The sequence below is a fragment of the Canis aureus genome, chromosome 8 (assembly GCF_053574225.1).
Source record: "Canis aureus isolate CA01 chromosome 8, VMU_Caureus_v.1.0, whole genome shotgun sequence".
NCBI lineage: Eukaryota > Metazoa > Chordata > Mammalia > Carnivora > Canidae > Canis > Canis aureus.
In genome coordinates this window covers 32,207,364-32,226,746 of record NC_135618.1, presented here as the reverse complement: position 1 = coordinate 32,226,746, position 19,383 = coordinate 32,207,364, and the positions used below count along the sequence as shown (strand labels likewise).

Genomic DNA, 19,383 nt, shown 5'->3' with positions numbered 1-19,383 from the left:
TTCTTACCAGTTAAGAGACAATCACCTAAAAGGATGATATTCTGTTTACAGGACTCAGCTTATGCTTTTAATCAGAAATCCACAAGATGTGGAAGTGGGAGTGGCTGCTGCAAGGAAAAAAATAAATTGTTTAATCAGATAGACCCAGTGAACTAACACTATGCATTTCCATGCCCTCTTCTTCAGCTAAATTTATATACTCTGTTTTTCTGCAAATATTTAAGATAAAAACATGCCTTAAAAAGTTAAAACAAACCAATGACAATGGATTTTGACCAGGTAAACCTAATTTGACCTTATTCATTCAAGTGTTTTAGAAAACTGATTTGTATCTACTTGGCACATCTAACTTCTTCAGGAAAAGTTGTTTGTAGGTTTGTTTTTGGTTTTGTTTTCTTTTTTCTTTTGTTTTTGGTTTTGTTTTCTTATCATACAAGTAGTCACTATAATTCAAAGCACTGAATGGCTAGAAAGAACAATAATTATATAACAAATTGTAAAGCTAGAACAAAAATGTGAAATTATATATCTTATCCTTTAAAAATTTGTTTATTTAAAAAAAATTTATTTATTTTAAAGAGAGAGAGAGAGCAAGTGGGAGGGTCAGATGCTGGTATAGAGAATGTCAAGTGGACTCCACACTGAGCATGGAGCCCAAAGTGGGTCTTGATGCTGGGCTTGATCTCGTGACCCTGAAATCAAGACCTGAGTAAAAACCAAGAGTTGGATGTTTAACTGTACCACCCAAGCACCCCAACATATGTCTTATCCCTTAAAAGATTCAGGCCTAGGATTCCAAAATAACAGACTCATATAATAAGTATTGTCCATACATTTGTTTTTATATTTTGTTGGTATTTGTGTTAATATTTTAAAAATTAATTTCACAAATATTTGTTGAAAATCTATTCATTGGTAATTATTAAAGTTACAAAGTCATGACATCACCCCTAATATCACTTAACTCAGTCTGGTGCAGTAAATAAATTTCAGAGAATTAAGTTCTATTCCAGAACTCTACAGAAAGTCTAGGGGGTCACAAAGAAAGGAACAACTTAACTTCAAATCAGCACGGAAAAGAGTGAGATTGAAAAAAACTAGAAAATCAATGGCTTTTTGTGAAAAGCAAAATAAAATTCAAAGTTCATTACACAAGAAGGATATGGATAAAGAAGGTAAAGAAAAAGCACAAATTAGTCAATATCAGGAATGGGATGATAGGTGACACCATTACAGTTTCTATATAGACTAAAAGCATAATAAGGAAATACTGAACAATAATTTTTATTATTTATTATTTATCTCCAATAATAAGATAATTTAGATGAAATCGAAAAAAAAAAATCCTTGAAAGGCACAAATTACCAAAACTCGTTCAAGAAGAAATAGATAATCTGAATGGTTTTACGTCTACAAAAGACGTTGAATTTATTTATTTATTTATTTATTTTTAAAGATCTTATTTATTTATTCATGAGAGACAGAGTGAGAGGTAGAGACACAGGCAGAGGAAGAAGCAGGCTCCATGCAGGGAACCCGATGTGGGACTTGATCCCGGGATTCCAGAATCACGCCCTGGGCCAAAGGCAGGTCCAAACCACTGAGCCACCTGGGGATCCCCAAAAGACATTGAATTTATAGTTAAAAATTATATAACACATAAAAACTCAAACCCAAATATTTTTATTGGTGAATTTTGCCAAACATTTAAAAAAATAATACCAATTCTAAAAAATGCTTCAGAAAATTGAAGTAAATGATACTTCCTAATGTATTTCATGTGGTCAATATTACACTGATACCATTACCATAGATTTTATAATAATTAAAACCTCTTAAGAAAACAAAAAAAAAAAAGAAAGAAAACAAAACCTAAAACAAACATACAAACAACTTTTCCTGAGGAAGTTGGATGTGCAAGTAGATCCAAATCAATTTTCTAAAACACTTGGATAAATAAGGTCAAATTAGGTTTGACCAGGCTTACCTGGTAAAATCCAATTGTCATTGGTTTGTTTTAACTTTTTAAGGCATGTTTTTATCTTAAATATTTGCAGAAAAACAGAGTATATAAATTTAGCTGAAGAAGAGGGCATGGAAATGCATAATGTTAGTTCACTGGCTCTATCTGATTAAACAACTTATTTTTAAGCAGAAATCCTATCTAAAGGATTAACTATAAAATTTCTGATTCTTTTGGTAGTGTTTGGTTGCATTGTATACCAATAAAAGTATTTAGGGAAAATGCTATGCCAGTTATCAAAAAAGATAAGATTAAGTTTATTATATGCTAACCACTCTGAACGTGTGATTCATAAGAATAACTTTAAGCATTTAAAAGAGAATTAGCAAAAAAATAAATAAATAAAAAATAAAAATAAAAGAGAATTAGCCTAAGAACTTAATATTAACTCCAAGTTTCACACAAAATTTCTTACAATGAATGATTATCATTTCTGAATTATTACTGGCTTTTTTCTCAATTGCTAATAAAACATTTGGAGACAAAACAAGTAAAGACCTAAAATAAAAATCTGCTGTAAATAAGGAAAGTGATTACTTGTACTTTCGATATAAATGAATTACATACAATATAATTTATAGTAATAAGCATAAAATATGCAACTGAAACGACTAATCACTTAAGTAAAATTAATGCTTGCTTAATGTTGTATTTATTTCATGCTGCTATACCTCTTATTATGGTACAACTTTAATTTGATTATGGTTGTAATTGAGGTAATGCCATTATATGCAATAAATACTGTTAGTGCTAATAGCCGATACCCTATTCTATAATGAGGAACATTTTAGGTACTATTCAGATTTCTATAAGCTTTAATAATATTAAAACAGGAGCAACTGCACAGATAAATAATCTTTCTTTAGCAGTGATAGCTATTTTTTAATTTTAGCTTAAATTTTATTTTTCAACTCAAATTGCCTACCAGAAAACTGATAATGTAATTTTGAATAAATAATCTAATTGATATATGCTCACATTTTTGTAAGTAATTTTTTTTAAAGATTATTTATTTATTTATTTATTTATTTATTTATTTATTCACGAGAGACACAAGAGAGCGAGGCAAAGACACAGGCAGAGGGAGAAGCAGGCTCCATGCAGGCAGCCTGATGTGGGACTCGATCCAGGTCTCCAGGATCACGCCCTGGGCCAAAGGCAGGCACTAAAACACTGAGCCACCCAGGGATCCTGTGAGTAATTATTAAGGAAAGTTTTCAAACCAAATGGATCTCAATATTTAAGCTTCCTTCATATCAACCAATATGTGGTTTTTGAAAATGGCATAAATAAGTTGCATCTCAAAAGATAGAATGATACTATTCAATTCAAGAAAACATACAGTAACTATCTAGAATGAGAGATGCAAAATAGTGATATACACAAATTAATGTGGAAATAAAGTTCCTTAAGTATCTAATGCTTTGCAGTCAATTACAGAGGAGTCCTATCTATAGCAGAATTCAGCAAAGTTAAGCCCATGGAAACAAACCTGACCAGTGACCTATTTGTGTACATAAAATTTTATTGGAACACAATCTCACTCACTTATTTACAATCAATTGTATTGTCTACAGCTGATTTCACACTATAACAGCAGATACCATATGGCCCTCAAAGCTTAAAATATTTTCTATTTGGCTCTTTGCTGATCTCTGATCTAGAGGAATCCTTGGACAAAAAATTTACATGGCAGGTCCTAAGTTGAATATTTCTTTCTCTTTTCCTTTCTCTTTTCTTTTCTTTCTTTCTTTTTTGCCCATTCCTCAACCAATTCTCATTGTACCTTTATCGTCTTGGCTTCATAATTTGTAATTTGTAATTTGGTAGCCCAGTGTCTCAGACTTTAGATTAACAGGGCTGTGGATCTGGGTAGATCCCATTAAAGCTGAGTAATGACAAGTCTACTAAGTAGGCAAACACAAATAAAATCCTTAGTGGGTGTTCTGTGATTTTCCTGAGAATGTAGTTCATGAGAACTGGAAAACGTAACACAGTGGTGGGATATTTAAAAAATAATGGAAATATACATAAGAAGGGTAGATTCTTTTCTTTACTGTAACTCCTTTTTTTCTTATTTGTTTTCCGGAGAATAAAATAAAAATTAAAATATTTCATTGCAAACTTTTATTTGGCATTTTAAACAAGAAGTCTGAGAAAATTATTTTTTTCGAAAGGTGCATTGATCAAAATAAACTACATTTTGCTATGGTAATGAACTCCCAATTCTCATCAGCTTCTAAAAAAATAATTGTTGCCATTTTATTAAATATTAATTCTGGGTTAGCTTTTGCTCTGTTTTACATCATCCTCATTCAATATCTGCCATGAGCAAAGCAGCCTCTATCTACAACATTGTAGGTCTAGTGGGAAAAGACCCATGACAAACCATCATTGCTTCTTCAAGCATCAGCTCTGAAATGGCAAAAAAAAGTTATCTGACCATACTCCTAGATTTAAGAGCAATGGAAAATATAATTCTCCTACAAGCAGAGAAACTAGCAAGCCTTCTCCAGGAACACAATGCAAATATTTATATATTCTGAACAATAGTATTTTAAAACACTGTTTAGATTTTAACCTTAGATTTTTGGGGGTTGTATGTATGGATATCACACAATTCTGTACATGTGTGTGTAATAAGCAATTTAGTAGAGAATCAACTACCTGAAGGTAGGGAAGGCCTATAAGAAACAAACAAGTAACCTAGGTCAGAATTTGATGAAAGCTTCTTGAAAAAAAAATATATATATGTACACATATATAATAATTTACAAATGTCATGAAGAACAAAAGCAGAAATTGGAATATATTTCTAAGCCCAAAAGTTAACATTTCAGATATATTTCTTAGAGTATTCTGTACAGTATAATATGTTATCACCACCTTTCAACTCCAGTGTTCCAAATTTTTTGGACTTTTGATAACACTACATCAAATAGCTAAAGTGATCAAAAAATTACTTAATTATATTGGTAAGAAAAAATTTATGACTTCAGTATATAATTTTAACTCTCCACTTTTCTCCTTGGAGAAAGTAAATGTTAGCATACTGATGAAATCATAATTACGTGAATGAAAAAATGATTTTTCTGAGGTTCCTTTGCGAGGGTGGATGGCTTTGTAGCCCGTGGCAGCAGCTAGAATCAGTGGCTGTTCAGAGTATACGATTTGGTTTTCTCTCCTTGAAGCTGGGAGCAAGGCAGATATCACTGGATCCTTTCAAAAGAAGCTCAAAGAAAACATTTGCTGAAAGTGGTCCTTGGAGGAGGAGGCAAATTCTCTTGAGTTTGAAATATAGATGAAAGAGACACCACGTGTTAAACTCTGGTGAAGTTGCTAAACTCTGGAACAAAGAAGATATCCTATAAGCTTCCAGAGGGGAAATCTAAGACTTTAAAAAGGGAAGGGATTCATAACTAACACTGAATCTATCAACAGTACTGAAATATAAGAAATTGTGAAATATCATCATAATATTTTATAATTGTATCTTAGAAGTCTCTCACAAGTGACACATTTGCCGTATTTTATTTTTAAAAGCAGGTCACTAGGTCTGGTCACATAGAAGGAAAGGGAATTACACATGGGCACAAATATTAGTAAGCAAGAATCATTGGGAGTCACTTGAAGATGATTACCAGAAGCACCCATGATAATTAAATTTAGTATATAGTTTCTAGACATTCTTGGAATACTGGGTCCATAGAAAAGGAGGGAAGTCAGCTGTTAAACAAAAATCTATAGAAATGATATAGACCTACACATAAATCAAGAGAAAAAAATATCCTGGCATACTTCATGGAAGTCAATTTTCACATTGATTGGAAAATCTAGTTTCATTACCTGCATATATATATAGATCCAATTAATCACTGAAATTTTATTAATTGATTTTTTTTGAGATTATTTCAAATATATTTCCATCATGACCTTTCCCAAATCATTTTCTTCTGTATCTTTCTACAAGATTTGTACTATGGTTTCTTCTTGAGATCTATGAACTTTTAAAACCCCTATTAGTGCATTTTTATGTTATACCACTTGTGTTTACAGATGAGTATGTTAAATCAAAAAAGTTACACTTCACTAGTTGCACTTATTCCTGTATGCTATAAGCTTTTAAAATATAATTTAGAATTTGAACATTTGAGAAATGTTACATTAGCACAGTCTGTTTTGTTACTTAAGCTTATTTAGGTTTAGGAAATTAGGTGGAATATACCAGTTGAAAATAATAATTTAAAGACTAATATGTATATTTAAACTTAATTTCTTAACAACAGTGATAAAAAGTATTCAAGACATTATCTCTTAAATGGATAATACGGCTGTGTTATACCCACAACATCAATCCAAAAAAGAAATTCTCAGTTTCTTATCACTTCCAAGGGGCGTTATAATTTTCATTGTTAACACTTTAGGAAAAACTTATTATAAAATCCTATTAAGCATTGTAGAATATATATTATGCACCTAGACAATGATTTTACTAAGTCATCTTGGAAACAAACCTCTAAAGAGGATCCCAAAGGAAATTCTTGAGATTTACTCTTCAGTGAGCAAAATAAGAAAAGAAACACTGTATACTAATATTAGGAAAGATAGATTAGTACTATTAACTCCTGACAAACCAGTGATCATAAAAGATTCTTTTTAATTTACTTAAAAAAATCTTTATAGACCTTGTAAGAAAAAAGCACTTATCTAAGCAACAAATACATATATCAAGATCTATCTATAGCCCAATGAAAATAATAGATAAATAGAAAAAAACAATTTAAATAAACATGTCTATAAATGTGCTTCCCTGCATATATCAACTATGGAAAGATTCAAAATGTGGAAAGATTGCAAATTAGAAAAAAGCCTTCAAAAGCCCTTGAGGTTATAATCATCAATGTTGTCATATGCTTGATGAAGATTTTTAAACAATATTTTATATAATTAAATAAATGTTTTGAAGATAGAAAAAAAGCACTTCAGTAATTCACATTAGGGACGGAATAGGGTTTTTAAATTATCTTATTTACACAGAAGTTTTAGTAGTATTTTTGCATTTTAATTTATTTATTTTTAAAATATTTTAACTCCTTTTTTAAAAATGATTTTATTTATTTATTTTAGAAAGAGTGAGAGTGGGAGCAAAAGAGAGAGAGTACACAGAGGGAGAGGGAAAAGCAGATTTTCCACTGAGCAAGGAGCCCACCTTGGGGCTTCATCCAGGACCTGGAAACCATGGCCTGAGCCAAAGGCAGATGCTTTACTGACTGAGCCACCCAGGCATCTCCATTTTAATTTAATTTAAATTTAAAATTTTAAAATCTGTTTTTCATACTTAATTTTATAATTATTTAAAATGAAGTGTATTATTGATATAACTATAATTTTATCGAATTTCATTTTTGTTTCTTAATGGAAATGCTATCTGATTGAATAATAGAAATATTTGATTATGGTCTATCTCGTTTTATCTAAATCCACTAGAAAAATAGATCTAGATTGCCAATTTCAAAAGCATTAGCTGTTATAGCCCTACCACTAGATTAGATCGGGTCATTAAATTGTTTTAAAAAATATTTTTAGGGGTGTCTGGATGGCTCAGTCCTTTAAGCATCTGTCTGACTCTTGATTTTGGCTCAGGGCATGATCTCAGGATTGTGAGATCTAGCTCTGAGTCTGGCTCCACACTGGGCACAGAGTCTGCTTAAGATTCTCTCTCCCCCTCTTCTTCTTCCTCTGCCCTTGCCCCTCTATCTCTCTAGAAAAATATACACATATGTATGTATATTCTTATGTATATATACATGTATATATGATATATGTATATTTTAGAGCAATAATTCACAGAGGAGATTTACATATCCTTATATATATATATACATATTTTTTTTTAATTAATAAGAGACACAGAGAGAGAAAGGCAGAGACACAGGCAGAGGGAGAAGCAAGCTCCATGCAGGGAGCCCGATGTGGGACTCGATCCCGGCACTTCAGGATCACACCCTGAGCCAAAGGCAGATGCTCAACTGTTAAGCCACCCAGGCGTCCCCCTTATAGGTCTTTTGTAGCAAAATATGTTATAATCACTTTAGTGATTTTAGGAAGTCATACACCTACTGACAGATAATAGTAGGTTAGCCATTTATACATGCGTTCTTGCTTTTCTTTGCCCCCAAACCCTAATCCAACTGTTCTACCTCTATAAAGCCAAAACATGCAAAAGTTTCAGCAGTGCTGCCTGTACCTCAACAGTGAAATTTAGTTCAGGACTGTGTTCTCTTTTACAAATAATAAGAAACTCCTCACTAAATTCTACCCCTGAAACTAATATCGAATTGCTTGTTAACTTACTGGAATTTAAATAAAACTTGAAAAAAAAATAACTAATCAGTTGAATATCTGAACAAGTGTTTTGGAATACAGAGAAAACTAAGCTTATAGGATGCTGGATGTATGAAAAAATGAGATGAATATATAGCGATGAGTTATCTCAATTATTGGTTATTTTTACTGATAGTCAAGTGCTCAGGAAAAGCTGAATAGCCTAACAATAATTGTTAGTTATTGCTAACATTATATAATATTAATAACAGAATACTTAAAGATTCTCAGATTCAGAAGAGGTGAAAAAGATATATAGTATTTGAGAGGTAACACAATAAATTCCTAAGCAAATTATTTTTCTTAAAATTTAGAAAAAAAAATGTGAGTTTAAAATTAAAGTCACTTGCTTAAAAACTAGAAAATATGTGAAATACATTTTTTAAAGGAAATATGAAGTAAATATTTGATATTAATGAAATGGAAAACAAAAAAATCTTAAAAACATGATTCTTTGAATGAATAGCTCAACAAGCTTAAAGAAAAAAGGGATAAAAATATATGTAATTTAGAAATGCAAAGGGAGTAAGCTATAAGAAAGAGAGTAAATATAAATGACAAATTAGAAAACCTAAAGGAAACTGCTTATATTTTAGCAAAATATAAACCAAAAATTTGACATAAGACATACTAGTACACTTACATTGGTTAACTACATCTGAAAATAAAAATGTTCAAAATTAGTCTTTTAAAATAAGCATTTGGAACAGTTATTTCCAAAACTGAGTTCCAACTATCTGGTAAAGGCCCTATAATTAAACATTATTTCAAGATCCAGAAAGAAACATATGCAAAGCTCTCTATTAAGTATTAGAAAACCAACATATAACTTTAATAGCACAACTGATAATACTAAAAAAGGAAACATGATTACATTTTGCTTATGACTATGAATGTAAATATTTTAATTAAACATTAGCAAATAATTTGCAAAACAATATTCTAGTATTTTTTTTTAGGATAAGCTTCTAAGACAAGACCCCAAATAAATGTTCATTTGTCTTGTATTAAATGGTGCAGTACAAATGGGTCCTCTAGTGACACAGGCTAGCAGGACAGTTGTGCCTGCATAATACATGCCTTTCAGGGTTTACCATCAACTGCTATTTGTAGGCAGTGAAACAAAGAGAACTACAAGGACAAGAATCTGGGTTTTTCAATGAGATCAACTAAAAGCTAAACATGTCATTTTTTCATAGTTCATTACCCTGAATTCTGCCATAAAAACACAATTAGCTGAAGGGAGGATGAAAAATTTGCATTGTTTGGCCCAATATCTAATTGTGCAACTTAAACTATGGATTCTATCACCAAAAAGAACCATGAAAATTATTTTGTTATGAGAACCAACTAAACTTTATTCTTATTCTAAAAATGCAGAGGTGGTTTAAGATCTAGTACAATCATTCATTTCACCCTCAAAGTTTGACTCGGGAAAACATAAGCCATGGTCCTTTCATGAGCAAGCATCTCACATGGACCCTCAGTCCCAAGAACAATCTTACTATATTTTCCTAAACTGTCCATTCTCTGCTCTCTTAGATGACTATTTTGTAGTTTGTACTCTCTTCAACTACCTTAGCACTTTCCTTCCCTTCAAATATCAACAAACTGGGTCTTTATTTCATTGGGAAAACACATGAGAAGAAGAAAATACATTTTCCCATCTTTTGCCAGTAAACCCTCAACTATGTGAAAGTGTAATGTATGGGCTGCACTCTTTTCCCATTACAGTGTATGAACTGACCATATTCCTACCTAAGCACAGCAAATTTTCTTGCCTTGAGGGCTTTGTTCTTTCAAGTATCACCTTATTGGGATGCCTAGATGGCTCAAGGGTTGAGTGTCTGCCTTAGGCTTAGGGCTTGATCCCAGGTGGGAGATTGAGCCCCACAGAGTCCCGCATCGGACTTCCTGCTGGGAGCCTGCTTCTCCCTCTGCCTATGTCTCTGCCTCTCTCTCTCTTGAATAAGTAAATAATAATTAAAAAAAAAAAAAAACAGGTATCATCTCATCTTACTTCTCTATAGGATCAGTTCCAATAGTAAGGGAGCAAAGAAGCATAGTTTTTTTCATTTTCCAACTAACAAATCTTTTCTTTATCCCAACTACTTTGATTTCATTTTTTCTCTTTTCCTTTAGAGCAAAACTCCTCCACCCTGGTCTGTGCTTCCTCACTTGGCTGGAGCCAACCCAGTCAAGCTCTCGAGTCAACCTTCAATCACTAGTGAGTCACCTATGATCTCATCATTTCAGTCTTTTTTTTTTTTTAAGCTTTTATATTTTTATTCATGAGAGAGAGAGAGAGAGAGAGAGAGAAGCAGAGACACAGGCAGAGGGAGAAACAGGCTCCATGCAGGGAGCCTAATGTGGGACTCAATCGGAGGACCCCAGATCACATCTTGACCCAAAGGCAGATGCTCAACTGCTGAGCCACCCAGGATCCCTCAGTCCTCATTTTAATTAAATTCTCAGCAGCATTTGATATAGTGGGTCACTCCTTCAATTTTAAAACACTTCATTTGGCTTTTGGATTTCCATTCTTTCCTGATTTTCCTTATAGCCACTTCATATTCCAACTTGTTCTTCTTTGCCTAATTCTGCCTTCACCCACTTTGAAGTGTTTTTCTTTGTAATTCTGTGCCTGCCATCTTTTGTATCTGTATTTACTCCTGGGATAATTTCATTCAGTTTCAAACGTTATCTATACAGGATTACCTCAGACCTAAATCTCTCTGAATTCCAGATTTGTACATACAACTGCTTATCCAATAATTCCTCTTGGATTTCTAATATACTTTACATTTTTCTCAAACATTCTTCCTTACCAATGTTCCCCAGGCCAACAAATTACATGGTTGGCTATTTGCTTGGGTTTTGACTGAAACAAAAGTTTAGAATCATCCGTCATTCCTTTCTTTCACCTCATCAAATCTATCAGTAAATCTTGTTGGTCCTATTTTCGAAATCCAGTGACTCTCCAATACCTCCACTTCTGCAAACGTAGAATGCATTGATATCAACGTTTTGGAATACTGCAATGGCCTTTCAACACAACTTTTTGCTTCTATTTTTGCTGGTTCATAAGAGAGCAGGCAAATTGATCAAATAAATCAGATACATCAGAATTTTCACTTCCTACAAGCTGGAATACTGGAGAACAGACTAATGTACTATGCCATACTAGAAAGCTAGGCAAAAAAACAATAACAGAATCACTCAGAAGCATCAAAAATATCTTGAAGTAAGGAGGGATAATCTAACATTCCAGAGAAGTGAAGTACTTGTGTTTATAAATTGCACCCACTTTTCACAGGGAAGCAGCTACCAATTTTTGGTATGAGCAAAAAGGTATAGCACAGGGTGGTTTCTGGGAATTAGAGAAAGGAGTAGATTTTTGAATACCATGTAAAATGAAGAGATAAAATTAGGGGCGCCCAGGTGGCTCAGTCTGTTCAGCATCTGACTTTAGCTCAAGTCATGATCTTGGGGTGCTGGATTGGGCTCTGTGCTCAGCTGGGAGTCTGCTTGGCCCTCTTCTCCTGCCCTCACTTGTGCTCACTCCCTCTCAAATAAATAAATCTTTAATTTTTTTAAGTGAAAAAGATAAAATTAAAGACATAAGGGAATGCAAATAAAAATACAAGGTAAATGGAAAAATATTAAAACTGAATACAGACAAAAATTGAAAATACAGGAGACTACATTAGAGCCAAATATGAAATATTGAAAAATAGCTATCTTATAGTCATAATTTATTCTACTCCTGCTATACTAACCTCCTTGCTTTTTTTGAGGAGCCACCAGATTCCTCACCATAATTTAAAATTTTTGAAAGTTAACTATTTTTATCTTTAATGCCAAGAAAATAACAAGATATTGACTATTGCTAATGTTGTTTATCTGTTTAAGATATAACACTGAATGCAATCAGCCAAATCAAGAAATAATTTGTAAAAATATTAGCATATCAAAAACAAGTTTTTCTCCTTTTGATGATCATATACTTGCATTCCTAGAAAACCTGGAAATCCACACAAAAATTCTATGACTATTAAGAGAATTTGTCAAGGACTGCAATCAAACCAACTATAAGTAAGTCAATCACTACTCTTTCAAAGTAGCAAAATTCATACATTATATTTATAGAAAAAACATTAAACAATAGCCCATACTGGGCTGGGTACTTTTCTAGGTACTTGCAAAACATCAGTGAAGAAAACATACAAAGATTCCAGCCTCCTTGCAGTTTAAATTTGAAAGCCTGGAATTAACAGAAATAATAACAAATAATTACAACATATGTGACAAAGTAATAATTGTTAAAGAAAAGGGAAATTTAGAAATGAATTAAAATAAGTGGAATTTAATGCATTATTATAAGTAGAAGTATAACTGTATCTCTTCCCTATAGTTCATCCTCTGCATGCAAATATTAAGAGAACTTTCTGAAATAAAACCTGGCTATCTCAATTGTTTGCTCAGAACCCTTCCTCAGCTATCAGGTTGGCATAACATAAATGATGCTTCATGACTTTCTTTCAGTGTATATATTCAGAGTCATCTTAACTACCAACCACAATTGATGAGATACTTTAGAAACACTGAAATGCTTCTTTCTCTATTTAAAATAGTCTACTATCTTTAAGACTATTTAGTTCATACCACAACACCCTGCTGAGTCTTATTATCTTTTCTAAAACCTTTTGCGACCTTGCACAGATAGAGTTAATCAATCTCTACTTCACCTATGAGTTTTACATGCATATTCACTTAAATTACTACACAGTAGTCTTAGGTTTACAGAATATGTAGCTATAATGACATTGCCCTTATTATATACATAGTATATTCTTCCCCTTTCTAGGTAGTGAGCAATTTGAGGACTGGGACATTGTCATTTTTATCATTTTTAACCTCATAAGAATAGAAGAATATTTGGTATATTACAGTTATTCAGTACATGTTTGAATAAAGGATAAATAAATAAAAATAAAAATAATTTTAACTGTGGACTATGACATTGCCTTTTCAAAGAATAAACTGTATTCAGAGATGGCATGGATAGCTAAGTAATTTTTTAAAAAAATAAATGGATTCTGCAGATCACTATGACAGTTTACAAGGCTATGGAAGGTATAGCATCAGCAAGTAGGAAAACTTTTAAACCAGCAACTCATATTTATACCATAGATTTTCAATAGCTCATGGTATTTATGAGTGTGATATTGGAGAGGATCTTAAATTTTAATGAGGTGTTAATATTAAATGCAGATGAATAATCCCAATCTACATAATATATACAATTTCATTTTGTACAGAAACCAAATGGTTTGATTTGATTAAATATATATTAATATAAAACTGGGCCATATGATAAAAAACACTCACAGAATGTTTTCAGTATCTAACTAAACTCAAACCTCATACAAGAGAATATCTTTATTTTATCAAGACCATGAGTATTATATTTTATCCTATGCAGTATGACATATATTTGCCACGTGAAATTTTGAAGTATATAAACTATCTCATCAGAACTAAATAGAGTTCTTGTATATAATAGATAGCAGTATCACTGGTCATAATATTTTACACTTATGATTTTACTATAATTTAAAAATCATAATTTTCTAAGAGGATTTTGACATAATATATCTTCTAAGGGGGTTTGCCTTCAGAAGCAATCTCTTTTGATGGCAATCTTTACAATTGTTAATAATAATTAATAATATCTTTACATTATTATTTAAAGAAGGATTTTTTTCTTGTCTAATAAAAAGTAAATACCTGGAGATAATCTATTCAGCAGATAATTTTACAGCAGATTTTCTTGATAGCTAACCATGATCAAAGCCCAAGAAAGGTAGACATAGGTTAGTTGCATGGAAGAGGAAAGCAAGAGCTAAAGGGTACAAAGGAAATTTTTTTTTTTTTTAAGAAAGAGAAAACACGTGTGTGAGGGAGGGGCAAAGGGAGAAGGAGAGAGAGAACCTTAAGCAGAGCCCCTCGCAAGGCTGGATCTCATGACCTCGAGATCATGACCTCAGCTGAAACCAAAAGTTGAATGCTTAACGGTCTGAGCCACCCAGGCACCCCAAGGTACAAAGGGAATATTAACCAGAAGAATGAAGAGGGTTCTGCAACAGAGACAGTGCATTTATTCCTTTCCTAAACCTGTCTCCTTCCTCCAATGTCCATTACAGGGATCCCCTGTTTTTCAAAAGTTCAGGTTTGTCACTTTGCTTATAAGAAACACCTAGATTAGTATCTGTTTTCTCTAACTGAAAGAATCTGAAGAGAATTTTCATTTTTATGGAAAAAGTGAAAACAGCATTCAACATGTGTTTTTGCAGGAAGCCATTGCAGTGATATCACACTCTTCAAGCAGCAGAAGTGGCCCTGCGAAGCTGCATTAACTTTGGACTGTGTCTGTGAGCATCTGTGCTTTATCTCGATTTATTTTGTGCATTCTTTAGCAAGATGTGTTCTAAGGTACCAGAAAAGCCTAATGAAGCAGGAGAGCTAGGTTCTTGTCTCATGGAGTTAAGAACGAATCTTGCAGACAAAAGAGAATGAGTAAAATGATAGAAGTTTATTAAGTGAGGGAACAGAGAAAGCTCTCAGAAGTGAGAGGGATCCTGACAGGGTTGCCACTGAAAGGTTTTTAGGCTGGTATTTTATTGAAAACTTGACCAAGGAGTCTGTGGCATTGAGATTCTTCTGTTGTCTTAGTTTGAGCAAGGACTATTGATAACACCCTTAATGACTTATTTCTTTGTGGTCTGGTCATTTTCTGTGACTACGGTATAGCTGCCAAAGAAAAACACTCCCTAACATCAGGGGCCAGGTGGTCTGGTTTGTTTCCTTATCTCTGGGTTCTTATATCTCAGCACCCTCAAGATTTCTGTGCGCCTGATTTCATGGCTCCCACCTATCTCTCCCTGCCTAACCCTCCCTGGCCCTTTTTTTGGGGGGGGGGGGGGTCCTGAGAATGTGCAAAAATTGTTGATATCAATTATAATGGTAATCACTTCTCTTTGCTTTCCACCATTTCTGCTTACCAAATGTTTTACAGAAACACTCCACTTTGGATAGTGGGGAAAACCTGTATAAAGAGTCATGTTTCTAACTCTAGGCACAGAATATGGCAGATGTGAAGTTTTTAGTATAGAGAGTATAGGTTGAGAGTATAGGTTGAGTACTTACTGACCTTTATCCTCACTTTGTCACTTTAACGGTAGACAAAGTCATCAGATTTTATGACTTCTCTCCTTGGTTTTTTCATTCCTCTTCTCCTCCCTTCCTTCTTCTCTTCTTTCTTTCCCCCAACTTCTGCTATTTCTCCTCCTCCTCTTCCTCTTTCTCTCTCTCTCCAATTTTTTTTCCCCTTTTTTTTTTCAGATGATTCATCAGTACTCAAAGATGTCTGGATGGCCAAGTGATTATTTCTACTCAACAGATACATATCTGGGCAGCCCCGGTGGCCAGCGGTTTAGCGCCACCTGCAGCCCCGGGTGTGATCCTGGAGACCAGGATCGAGTTCCATCTCGGGCTTCCTGCAGGGAGCCTGCTTCTCCCTCTGCCTGTGTCTCTGCCTCTCTCTTCGCTCTCTCTGAATGAATAAATAAATAAATCTTAAAAAAAAAAACAAAAAACAGATACATATCTGTATACCTCCATGTTGGATCATCTACTTGAGATACTGTAGTTTATGAGAGGTCAGTAACTGTGAAATGCATATTTTTCCGAACATTTTTAAAATAAAACATTTAGGGTTTTTTTTTTTTTCCCATTAGTTTCCATTAGTATAAGTGATAGAAAATCCATTTATTTAAAATTGAGTATCATATTGCAAATTGCAAGTATGTTAAAAATTTTGGTTAAATAAATATTTTGAAATAGATATTTGGGAATTAACTTACATGAAATATGTTACAAGTGAGTAGAGATTTATCTAATGGCTATATTTATTAAAACCATTATTAATGTATTTATAAGAAATGACACAGATAAGCATCCTTAAAAATATAACTGTGAAGATTAAAGCTATTTGTAGATAGAGACAAATTTTACTATTTATAAATTCATTCAGTTGGCCCCTTTTAGCAATCTCTTAATTAATTATAGTATGCAAATATATGGAAACTTCTCTGAAACATGAAAGCTACTAATAGCATCACTGCTTTATTTTTTTTTTTTAATTTTAAAATGAGATAATTATATCATCCTTTGAAATGATGACTTAAGAAATCAGTTTTATCTTGTCACTTTCCTAGGAAAGCTGCAGTAGGAGAAAATTAGTTTATAATAGAAATATTCAGAAATTCTTCCAGGAGAGTGTAGTATGTCACATTTATAGCCCTTTATTTTAGGGCATGTGAAACCTTCCATGTGCTCTGTAAAACATTTTGCACTGTTTAACTTGTGTGACTTGCAATTAATCTCAGTGTAACAGAACAGCAGGAAGTATTTCTGAGGCTTAAGAATGTTTTCTTTTCCCAGTTTTTCATACAATATGTAATCTGGGCATGTCACGAGAAAATTAGTTTTCATAAAATTATAATACAGTTTGTTGCAATTCCTGGCACTTCTGTGGCAAGTTGCTCTTCTGTATGTTTCTTTCAAAGTTATTATTATAGTGAGGTGATCATTTCACTGTGACAGTAAACTATATATTTATTGCTGTCATCAGCTATACCCTGCTGCCTTATTGGGTATTTCTATCTGCTCTTTTACTAGGCCCTCCAACTAAGCATGTTTCAAAAATTCATTCTTCATTAGTCAACTGATTTAGTTAAATCACTTCTCTGAACTTTGGTTTCTTAATGTGTGAAATATACAATTATCCTAATCTTTCTCCCAGCTCTTAAACAGTAAAAGATTTTGTTTTGTGTCTGGTCTCCCCAGAACAAGCTCCTCCTTGTGATTTTCTTTTTGCAAGGACACCATCATATATCCAGTTATTCACATTTAAATTTTCAAAGTATATTCTTTCCTTTATCCTTACTCCTCCACACGCACACACACACAAAACAAACAAAAAACCCACCTCATATATTTTGTTCTTCTTGAAGTTTGTTCTCTTTTCCATTCTCCTCTCATTTTTCTCACATTAATTTGGATTCTCTTAAACTCGATCCCAAATTCCCAGCATTGGTTTCAAATTAACCATCTCTCAAATCTGCCAGAGTAGCTCTATTCATAGTCAAATGCATTCCTGACCCTTTTACCTACCAAGTCAACTGTAAACACAATACAATTCTGACTGTCATGATTCCAACCACTATCTCCAACTCTAGCTCTGTTGCTTATCATCAAACTACTTACAAGTCTGCTCCACCTGAACCGAACAAGGGACTTTGCTTAAAAGAAAAAAAAATTTTGCTTTTGGGGGCAGTCCCTATGCTGGATGCTGCTTAGTTTTATTTAGTTTGATTTGTTATTTTATTTATTTACTTATCTCTAGAAATTTCATGTATATGTTATGTTTTCCTCTCTTTGGAATTTTTTTCCTGTCTCATCAAAGGACAGGGTCTTCATGACAGTCACCTAATGATTTTGTCATCAAAAGTTAAAGCTGAAGTGAACCTAGGACGATTCACTAATTTTTCATGCAAGAAAATTAGTGTCAAATTGCTCAACAATTTTACAAAGCCATTTATACTAATGGCAAACCTAGGGCTAAAATAGATAGCCCATCTCAAAATATTGGACAAGTTTTATCAAATCATATGCTAATTTATTTCCTTTTGGTGCACTATACTACTTCACACCTCTATTATTGTGGTTTTTCTAGTGTTCTTTGAATTACTGTATTTGCATATTTATAGTTTTCTTCTAATAGATTATCTACTTATTTGTAGAGAATATGTCTCATTTACCCTTTTTATTACTCTTTAAAATGGGGAATATATGTATGAAAGGATCTTTGGGTGGTGAAGTCATAACCAAAGATTTCAGTTATATCTATGTCTATATCGATCTATAGCTAAAGCTGTAGCTATATCTGTATCCATACCTACAGCTATACACAGCTGTACTTGTATGTATGTTTGCCTTATCTGCAAATAGTCATTTTGAAAAACTAATAGCAGAGTATAGTACCCTTTTTTCCACAAACATACTAAAAAAACATTGAAATGCATGGCTAAGAATTACTTCCTATGGTCATATGTAATTGCAGAACTAATTTAACATTTTAAGTTTAAAGAACATGACACACATGATTGGAATGTTTTGATATTTAATTGAATTATTAAACATATTTTTACCAGTTCTGCATGAAATTAGAATTTGCTCATAGTTAAACTACCTTCTTAGGCCACGTTTAATGTTTGAATGTTGCTCAGATGTCTAACATCCTATCTGTATTTGAAGAAGAAAAGTTCTTCCCTCTAAATAAAGTTACAATTTAACTCTGACTTTATTGAAACAAAAATAAAACATACATGCAGGTATACATAATCTTCCACAAGTATTTCTGGGGAGACATTTAAATTTTCTATTATCTTCCTTTGGGTATACTATAAAACACATAAAATATTTATATGTAACTGGTTGCTATACTTTGTTATCTGGCATGCTTAAATTTATCTTTCATTTTCTTAAACATATATACTGGGCATAATTGGTCACTTGGTTGATTTTTGGTTTCATCACTCCAAAGAGAAACCTCACATCTGTTAGTCATCACTCCTCAATCAATCCACTAACCCCAGCCCTAGGCAACCTTTAATCTCTACTCTCTGGATATAGATTTGTCTCTTCTGGACATTTCATATAAATTAAATCATAAAATATGTGGTCTTTTGTGACTGAATTATTTCATATAACATACTGTTTTCAAGGTTTATTCATGTTGTATCATGTGTCCAGATTTCATTCCTGTTTTTATGGCTTGATAATATTCAATCGTAAGGATAGCCTATATTCTGTTCATCCATTCACAAACTGATGGACATTTGGGTTGTTTC

The 19,383-nt window shown here is 32.9% G+C and overlaps 1 long non-coding RNA gene across 1 annotated transcript; it reads left to right on the top strand.

The window, feature by feature from the left end:
* The first annotated feature begins 12,422 nt into the window (after nt 1-12,422).
* Nucleotides 12,423-16,022, top strand: LOC144318070 (uncharacterized). Its single transcript, XR_013383925.1, has 3 exons — nt 12,423-12,502; nt 14,764-14,841; nt 15,812-16,022. It is a non-coding gene; the product is annotated as an uncharacterized LOC144318070 (long non-coding RNA).
* The last annotated feature ends 3,361 nt before the right edge of the window (nt 16,023-19,383 follow it).